This window comes from Actinia tenebrosa, unplaced genomic scaffold, assembly GCF_029948245.1.
Source record: "Actinia tenebrosa isolate PJP-AT-01 unplaced genomic scaffold, QUT_ActTen_1.0 PGA_scaffold10__47_contigs__length_13832649, whole genome shotgun sequence".
NCBI classification, from domain to species: Eukaryota; Metazoa; Cnidaria; class Anthozoa; order Actiniaria; family Actiniidae; genus Actinia; species Actinia tenebrosa.
In genome coordinates this window covers 992052-1002204 of record NW_028292570.1, presented here as the reverse complement: position 1 = coordinate 1002204, position 10153 = coordinate 992052, and the positions used below count along the sequence as shown (strand labels likewise).

Here is a 10153-nt window from a genome sequence, read left to right as displayed (position 1 = left end):
CCAAGCACATAGTAACAGCTACATGTACCCGGAGTAAGCCAGTTAAGAGCGGCTGTCCGTAAAAACCAGAGCAATTCGAAATTTTGTGGCAACAGTCAAAAAATCGATTTTGTTTATACTTTGAAGTTAGATACCCTATCATATAACATTAACCCCTGTGCACTTAGTTTTGAAAAATTCTTTTTTGTTCCGGAGAAATTAGAATTTTTATGCAGATAGGCAAATATGCTAATTTGACGACTCTGAAATTGAGATAAATCACCGATCTCGTGTACGAAATACAATCAATACTTGACCTTTCTAACCTAACAAACTTCAAATATGGTATCTCTATATGCCTCACAATGATTTTCAGACATGTAGCTGTAACGAAGAATTTCTGGAAGAATTATTTGCAAGATACAGTTTTCTTGAGCTTAAAAGTACCCTCAAAACAAGTGAGAATTTTACCATGGCCGATACAACGGAAAAGCGAGATTTTCACTGTATGTGATGTCACGATGATATTGTTCAAGACTGTGAAAAAAAATTCTTAGGTAAATGTGTTTTTAAGTTTCTACGATCGATCAAATATGCCTAAATACGTTGTTTCAGAAAGGATCGTTTTTGCATAAATTAGCAAGTAAATGACTGCCAAAATTAAAAGAATATTTTTCAAATCCTTTATAAGCCGTTTGAGACATCAATACTTAGCAAATTTGAGGGATTTTTCTGAAGAAAAGGCAACATTTACTGCCTACCGCTTCACAAATCATGAATTCTAGGTATAGTGATGGTCATCTACACAAAACCGCGAAAGCGTTGCGTGACCACCGGCGGCGGGATAATAAATACTGTGTGTGCATGTGAGTTTTTTTTTTTTAATGTATCCAAATAAATACCGAAAATACTACTTTTATTTCCCGTTATTAACTACATTTGTGCGTCTTCCTCCTTATGTTTTAGTATCTAAAAGTATAACGTTCGTGTTAGCGGCAGCTCCTGGCCGTTCAAACCTATGCAAGGCTCTGATGACGTATTCCAGAGTTAGTAGAGGGGACTCCCCTCTATTAACTCTGCGTATTCCTATGAAAAATGGAGGGTCCTGAAGGGGGTTCCTAATCCCATTTACAAGCCCAACATTTACTCAAATCCCAGTTCAAATCCCTTTATTCTTAGCCCGAGCCCATTTTTGATGTTTTTTGTTTATGAATCCCAGTGCATGATATCCTATTTTCCCAGCACCAAAGAAGGATAATACCAGCACTCATTTTACCCCTTCAGGACCCTCTAAGTACTAGCTTGGTTCGATCACAAAATGGGTTGGGGAATGAAATCAAACGAAGGTCGAAAGCGTCTTAAAGAAATGCAGAAAGACTATCTAATGGCCCAGTTTAACATTGGTGAGCAGACCGGGCATAAAGTTGATCCTGCAACGACATCGAAAAAAAAAAAAAAAAAAAAAAAAAACTGTCATCGCTTATCACCACCGCAAGTACAGGAGTGGCGCAGCTCAACGGGGTCGAACTGAAAGCATTTTTGGCCTTCCTCAAAGTCCTTGAGGAAGGCCAAGAATTCTGATGGTGTCCGTTTTTTTCAGTTCTGATGGGTTCCTCACGTCTAAACAAGTGGTTTTTTTCACGATTGCCAAAGAAAAATGTCGTCCCCGCCGAAATAGATGCACAAGTAGACGACAAGCTTCCAGGAAAGGCTCTGGACAAAATGAACAAGGAAGTACAGAATGCCATATTAATACAGCACCCCATATCCTTGGATGTTTATAAACTGTGTGAGCTTGCTGTGCAGAACACGATGAAAGCAACACGTGGACACCAGCAAAAAGGATAAGAAAAGAAAGGAATCCTACGTTGACGCCACTCGTCCGTACACATCTTTTCACAAGAAAAACAACCATTTCAACTAAAGCCGTTTTATAAGAAAAAAAATTTATACCGACATTACTAGTTTTTGTTTCCTAAATTAATACAATATATATGACGCGAGTATATATTGAGCGGGATTCATGTGATAACTTACCGATACCGAAATCACTCGCGTAACTCAAGGGCGGATTCAACGGAGGGGTCCAGGGCTGCGGACCCCCATTTACAACTCGTTATTTCCCCTTTTTTAACATACCATATATTGCAGATAATTTTCTATTGAAAGTCATAACTCTTATGTACGTTTATAAATTGAAAGCCAAATCAAGTTGTTATGTTTGCGTTTTGAAAGGTTACAACGTACAAATATAGCGGTATGTATGACCTCAAAAATAACGTCACTGATTGAATGTACTTTTTGGAGCCCCTTCAAAAATATCCTGGATCTGCCTCTGAAACTAGACAAATGTTACCTCAAGGGTCACACACAATACGAGGGCGTATAACATGAGCCGATCTATTATTTTTGATGCGTTCGTGAGAAGAGTAAAGTTTACATTCCTATATTACATAAATTTGTTATGCATACAAGAGGGGGATATTGTTTTAAAAGAAAGCATAGTTTAAGGGGCTTCGATATTTAAGTTTTAGTCCTCAAGTGGCTGGGCCGGCAAAAAAATAAGGTTTTTGAGGAGAACTCTTTATCCCCAATGGTCATGGCCGCCAGTGGTCACGCAACGCTTTCGCGGTTTTGTGTAGATGACCGTCACTATACCTAGAATTCATGATTTGTGAAGCGGTAGGGAGTAAATGCTGCTCTTTCTTCAGAAAAATCCCTCAAATTTGCTAAGTATTGATGTCTCAAGACGCCGGGTCATCTGGCTCGGATTTCCGGACATATACTTGAAGCAAAATATGATATCTTGACCGGGATAATTTTTCTAGAGACTGGGTACTACTTATTTTGATATAAAAACGGGTCGCTGAGCTTCTTGGGATAGCTTTGACAAAGCAAAGAGCGGGAAATTTACAAAGAACGCGAACTAAGCTTCATTTTGATACCAAACTTGAGCTGTAAAACTTAAGAATCGACGAATTGCAGATGGCAGACTTCGAGTCAAAATGGCTTCTTAAAGACAAGTTGTGAAATTGGCAGACTTCTCTTCCAAAAAACTTTTTTGCTTCCAATCCAAAAATCTTACAGAGGTAAATAATGGATTCCATGTTTATCAGGTAAGAATCGTATGTTTTTTATTTTTCATACAAACCTAATCAGAACGAGAAATAATTATATATCTGGACCACCTTTATAGCATAGTCACAACAGTTTGTACTCTTTCACAGCTGACTGTGGCACAATGCCTTATAAGAGAAATAATCGCTTCGATGTGGGCAGCTTTGTAAGGAGAAAGCGCGAAGTTCTTAAGGAATTGACGGAAGAAAAAATTAATTCCTTGTCTTCTATTAAAACCTTACAGCAGCAGGTCAGGAGATTGAAAAATAAGGTAAGGTTTTTAAACATTTTTGAATTTAAGTTAAGCTTAAATCTGAATTGAAAGTTAAGAACAGCAGTGTCGGACTTGAAAAACATTAACTTAATAAATGTAAGAAATTAAACTCATAAGCTTATTGGCCGATAAGTTTCTGAATTATTAAGAAAGGCTAGGAACAAGACTATCTTGAATAAAATGCTATAAGGAATAGAAAAAATATATTACACGAGTTGTGATCTACATTCAAATTCTCCTTACCTTTTTGATATAATTACTGTTAAAAGTTAATAGGAATTTGTCTTTTGATAAACTATCGAATTTCTGTCTTATTTATATTTTACTTTGCAGTTTTTATTAATCTTATTTTGTTTTGTTTTTTTTAAATTTTTCTTACTCATTAAAATTTTACATTTTCTTCATCTTGCAAATGCAGGAAAACCAACTAAGAGAATCAACTAAGAAAGCATCTGCATGTACAACACCACCTCCTCTTAAGGTATTTTTTATTCAGATAATTTGATTTGGTGCATTCTACCTTTATTTAATGAAAATATATATAATACATAGTTTCTGATATTTTAGGTTCCAAAAAGAGTCAGGTCTCCTACATTGCTAAACAGTCCTGCTTGTAACCAGAAAACTCTCCAAAGAAGAAATGAAGAAACATTCCACTTGGCCCAAAAAATATACGGAGCTACAAACAGCAACAAAAGGCCAGCACTAGATGGACTCTTTGACACCTTGCAAAAGAAGTGTAAGATTAATGAGCTAGGGGATTATGTATTGACTAACCAGAAAGTCACAGAATATGTAATAAACAAAGTCCAAAAAAAGGAAATAGATAATTTTACTAAATCACTCCAAAATGTATTGAGAAGTATAGCAGCATACTATTCTGCTGGTGTCATGGGTAAGAGAAAGTACCAGGCAGTGCGTCTTGCTACCTCTATGACATCCAGTAAACGCAAAAGGGGTGGTCGAACTGGTCTGAAATTTTTGGGGAATTGTACAATTCCTAAATTACTTACTTATAATCAGTTGATAAAGGAAATCAATGCTATAGATATTGGCAATGTATTTCCAGTTGAAGAGCTGTTATCAGGTGATGATGAAATTAGCATAAATGGTAGTTTTCGTGACCTGAGAGAATTTCTCCCAAGACTTGCTAACTTCTATTTAAGCAACTCAAAGAAAGATAGTCTTAGATGGTTTGGTGAAACTGAAGGTAACTTCAAGGTTGCTTTTGGGGGGGATGGTTGGCTTTTTGGAAAGCATGAAACAGCTTGCTCATTTCTAATTAGTTTCCTCAATACAGGAAAAAAGGTTGCATCTAGTAATGATAATTTTTTAGTCTGGTGCAAACTGTGAGGAAACCTCTTTGACAGTTACAAAATATGTTCAAGCTGTTTACAAACCGATTGTGGATATAGAAAGCAAAGTTTTTCAAGTACAGGGTTTACATGTGACATTCAAATTTTCTGAGCTCCCCAATGACATGAAAATGCTAGCCATGCTTTGAGGAGAATTGTCCAATTCTGCTAGATTTTTTTCTTCATTTGGAAATGTTACTTTTTCAGATAGTGGTGACCTACATGGGACTTTTGGCCAGGGTCAAAATCACATGTGGAAGCCATGGAGTTATAAACACAGGGTTGAAGTAGTCAAGCTTGTGGAAAATTTCAAGAAAAAGTTAGAAACTAAACAGGTTACAAAGCAAACTAAAAGAACTAGTATCACAGAATTTATTGCTAACCAGAAGAGCCGCCAGGAACTTCTTCCTCTTATAGGGAGACTAATTGATAGAGCTCATGTTGAACCATTGCATCTGAAAAACAATGCATGGCAGTATTTTTTAGAGCTTTATTTAAGGAAGCATTAGGAAAGTCCAAGCTCAAACCTTCACACAAACTTTTTCTGATATCCCTCAAGACATCTGTGTTGCTAGAGTTGTAACTGCTTTGCAGTTTGAAGTGAAGGCAACCCGACTGGCAAAGAAAGTTAGGATGTGGTATAATGAAACACAAGGGAAAAAGGGGGACATGCAATACAGGTTTACTGGGAAGGAGTCAAGGATGTTTTGCCATAATTTCATGAGACTTATAAGGCACCTGAGTCATGAGGATGATAGTAAGAAGCAAAGGCAAACAGTCCTGGCTTTAGTTTATATAGGCATCAGGTTGAGAGACTGCTGCTCAATCTTCAACAGATTTGAAGTCAAAGATGCTGATTTATGTAATCTTGAAACTAAAGCCAGAGAGTACTGTCATGCCAACAAGCTGTTTCTTCCTTACCCCATCAATCCAACCATCTGGACTATTGGCCATGTTTTACCTGTGCATGCAAAGCATGTGTATGATATCTACAAACAAGGGCTCCTTACAGTCACAATGGAGGGTAGAGAAGCTAAACATGTTGCTTTGCACAGGCTGAGCCAAAATTCCACATATCAGACAAGATGGAAAGACATATTTAGACATGAGTTTATCATGGCAATATGGTTGCCCGAGCACAACCATGTACCATGCCTATACTCACAAAGCAAAGAAGTTTACATACCTTCGAGAGTTTTTGAATATGATAGTTTCTGCTATTGTGGCCTAGAAAAGGCAGATCCTAGAGATAAAGAATGTTCTTTCTGTGGTGACAAGCTCATGGCTTTTATACATGACAGTGTCAAGGCCAAAAGCTATAAACCTGGCCTGGCCCTTTGAGTTGTTTAACCATGTGCATTCCTGAGATTGCTAGATTTGCATACAATGTTATGAAAAATGTGTTTCTTATCTAGTTTATTATTATTAACATTTCATTGGTATGAGATTATAATATATATCTTAGATTGATAGATTTTTATATATAATATTATAAAAATGTGTTTTATTATCTAAGGTTTTGATATCAAAATATTCATATATAGAGGATATAATACATAGAGGATATAATGGACAATTACTAGATGCTACTAAATGGCTAGAGAACTGATTTAACAAAGCAAAAATTGGTATTAATTAGTATTATTTGATTACAATTATTGCTCATGGTTTAGTGCAAGCACTCTAGTGTTTACACATGATCATATACTTACATAGATTGTACTTGGCTGGTCTAAGAAAATCAAATAAACTGATGACAATAATAATGTAATCTATGTTGCATAATGAAGTATTTTGAAGAAAAAAATAATAATAATAACAAATAAAATAAAATGTCTTATTATAAGTCTGGTGAATTAATCGTGAAAACCATATCCAAGTTCATTCCAGTATCCATAATGGCAATTGATAACTATTTTCGAGTTTCTTTCATCGTAAGTTAAAATGAAAGGCTTCTCACTGTTCACCAAAAGTTCTGCTTTGCATCCCTCTCGCCTGCCTTTGAATGTCTTTTGCAGCATATCTTTAACTTCAGTAGCGCTGATCCCAGATAACTTCGAAAAATCACGAATTAAGCGCTTCTTCTGATTGAATTTCAGTACAGAAGACTCTACTGTTATACCAAAATTCGTAGAAGATTTTGAGCAAGCCTCGATGATGATTGTAAATATTTGTTTTGGCAACCCACGTCTTAGTTCAATTGACCAGGAGTTTTTGGCTTTCGGTGATCCTGTCATTCGTCTCTTGATGGACTTAAGCCACAAACTGATCTCGGAAGCAACTGCAGGTCTTACACTGATAGTTTTATTCAAGAGTTTGTCCTGTTCGTCTAACAGTCCAACCTGATGGCGTCTGTAAACTTCCCTAAGTACTTCACTAGCTTCGTCTTGGAAAGCGTTGAACGAATCTACCGAAGATCTAAGAGGATAAAAATTCTTCACAGAGCTTCTTAATACCTCCTCGAGACTAGGTGATTCTTCTTCGCTGCCTTCTGAACCAGATTCTGCTAAAACTTCTTCTAAAACTTTTTCCACTGTAAAATTATTATTGCAAGCCGCCATTATACTTTTTAAGAATGCCGCTGACCGTTTGCAGCATGATCGCGGTACCTAAATGTCCGATTTTTCATGCCAGATCACCCGGCGTGCAAACGGCTTATAAAAGATTTGACAAATATTCTTTTAATTTTGGCAGTCATTTACTTGCTAATTTATGCAAAAACGATCCTTTCTGAAACAACGTATTTAGGCATATTTGATCGATCGTAGAAACTTAAAAACACATTTACCTAAGAATGTTTTTTCACAATCTTGAACAATATCATCTTGACATCACATACAGTGAAAATATCGCTTTTCTGTTGTATCGGCCATGGTAAAATTCTCACTTGTTTTGAGGGTACTTTTAAGCTCAAGAAAACTGTGTCTTGCAAATAAATCTACCTCGCATTTGCATACAATCGAAGGTCACGTGAGATAGCAAGCATTGAGTATCCGAGCTCAGTGCGAGTTTGACGTCCGAGCGAACAGTCGGTAAATGAGAACTCACGTTGAGTTTAATACCAATTATTGGAATTTTCCTCTACAAAGATGGACAATACGGCCAAATCAATACTTCCGAAACCTCCAGAAGATGTGAATCTAGAATCTGACGTGGAAGGGGACGACCTGAACGAGCCTAAGAATCCTGCGGCCCACACGAGTATACAAGAAAGGACCTCCTCGAAGTCCAGCCACCAAAATACCACAGAGGGCAGTAGTTCTGAGATAAAACTACTAACATCAGCCATTCTAAATTTAACTAAACATCTTACACAGAAAGAAGAGGCCCCTTCCGTGAAGGGAAAAGGGAAGGTCCGGCTAAACGACAATCTACAGATGCCGAGAATCTTCCCGCCAAAAAATCTCACCATGACGGCCATCACTCCACGAGCGAAGGCAAATCATCCTCAGAAATTACAGGGGATGACAGCGACACAAATGAGCTCCTTAATGAGCTCTTGAAGCCAGGGCTGTCAGATGGCGAAAATGATTCAGATGACTCACTCGACGACACGCTCTCAGAGCTACAAAAAGAGTATGAGTCGGACGACCTTGTCGGGGCTAAGCTTCAAAACAAACAGCTAGCCAAACTAGTCGATAAAATGTTCAGGCATCGTATACCTGACAAGGGCCTGAAAGACAAAATTGACCGTCAAGAGAGGCTGGAAAACTGCCAGAATGTTAAACCTACACGGGTGAACCAAGGCATCTGGCGTAAACTTTGTGAGTATACCAAGAAGAGAGATCTTCAGATGTATAAGATACAACAGGCCTTAGTAAAGGGGATAATACCAGTCGCACGCATGACTGACCTCTCCATGACAGGACGTGTGGACAAAGAACAGCTGCAGGACATGAAGAAATGGGCCTTGAGGCTTTATCACTATTAACTCATGTCAATTATGAAATAAACATGCAGCGAAAACAACTAATGAAAACAGACATAGGAAAAGACTATGCAGTCCTATGCTCTCCTCAGGTCCCTTTCTCAGATATGCTCTTTGGTGATGATCTCCAGAAACAGCTCAAAGATATAGGAGATGAAAATAAAATTGGACCTAAATTCCAGACCAAAGGGCAAACAGAACAACAATAGTGGTGGATCCTACAAATACTCTCAGAGGGGTTCAAAAAACTTCAGAGGCCAAGGCTACAGACCTTGGAGGAGGAAAGAAGCTCAGAAGGGCTCCAAAACACCACAACAACAATCCAAATAAACCTGAAATCACACCCAATTAGCTCTGATGAGCTGGTAAGTGCCACAAATTTTAAGGCAGGCAACATAACTAAATTTGTTGATAATTGGAGGCAAATCACCTCTGATATTAACATCCTTGATATCATTACTGGCTATCATATAGCCTTTGACACTATTCCCTGTCAAACTGCAACACCTTTTGTTCAGTTTTCCAAGGGTGAAGAACAAATTAATTGCCACAGAAATTGATAAACTCTTCAAAAAAACAGGTTATTGAGAAAACTTCTCATTGTAAGGATGAATTCATCTCAACAATCTTTACAAGACCAAAGAAGGATGGATCTCACAGACTCATCCTAAATCTAAAAAAGCTCAATGAGCATGTTACCCTACCATCATTTCAAGATGGAATCCTTACAATCTGCTACCCCAGTTATTAAGACAAGGGTCTTGGATGGCAGTACTTGATCTCAAGGATGCATATTATTCAGTATCTGTAGCCCACAAACATAGAAAGTTCCTCAGATTTGTGTTCACAAACTCAGTTTATGAGTTCACCTGTCTGCCCAATGGGTTATCAAGTGCACCAAGAGTGTTCACTAAATTAATGAAAACCAGTTTATGCATCACTTAGATCAAAAGGTAACCAGTTTAGTAGGGTACATTGATGATATCCTGCTACTTGCTGACTCATCTGAGGTACTCAAAACACAATAGAGAGGACAATGTGCTTGCTCACATCCCTGGGCTTCACTGTTTCATGATACTAGTCATACAAACCCTAACCCAATAGGTTTCAATTTTTAAGGTTTTTATCATAATTCAATCAACATGCAAGTCTCCATGTTCCCAAAAGAGCAAGAAATTTAAATTGATGCAAAGCGCTCTGTTTTGTATTCATAAGGGTGCGTGTAACCCCTAAGAGATGTTGCCTCAGTAGTGGGACCTTATGGTGGCTTCCTTCCCGGTGTCTATTATTGGACCTTTATTCACCAGATCCCCTAGAGAATGACCAAGCCGAATTGCCTTTACAGTCTAATGGCTGGAACCTATTTTGGTGGATATTACCATCTCACCCCTTGCAAGGGGGTTGAGATGTGGATTTCAAGATATTGACCACTGTTCCCATTCCTGTAATCCTTACATCTTACGGCCACCTACCAAACTCGGCAAACTGATATTTCCCTAA

The 10153-nt window shown here is 37.8% G+C and overlaps 2 pseudogenes; both read left to right on the top strand.

The window, feature by feature from the left end:
• Positions 1–3220: 3220 nt before the first annotated feature.
• On the top strand, positions 3221–6066 carry LOC148912684 (uncharacterized; annotated as a pseudogene).
• Positions 6067–7814: 1748 nt separating this feature from the next.
• Positions 7815–8862, top strand: LOC148912683 (uncharacterized; annotated as a pseudogene).
• The last annotated feature ends 1291 nt before the right edge of the window (positions 8863–10153 follow it).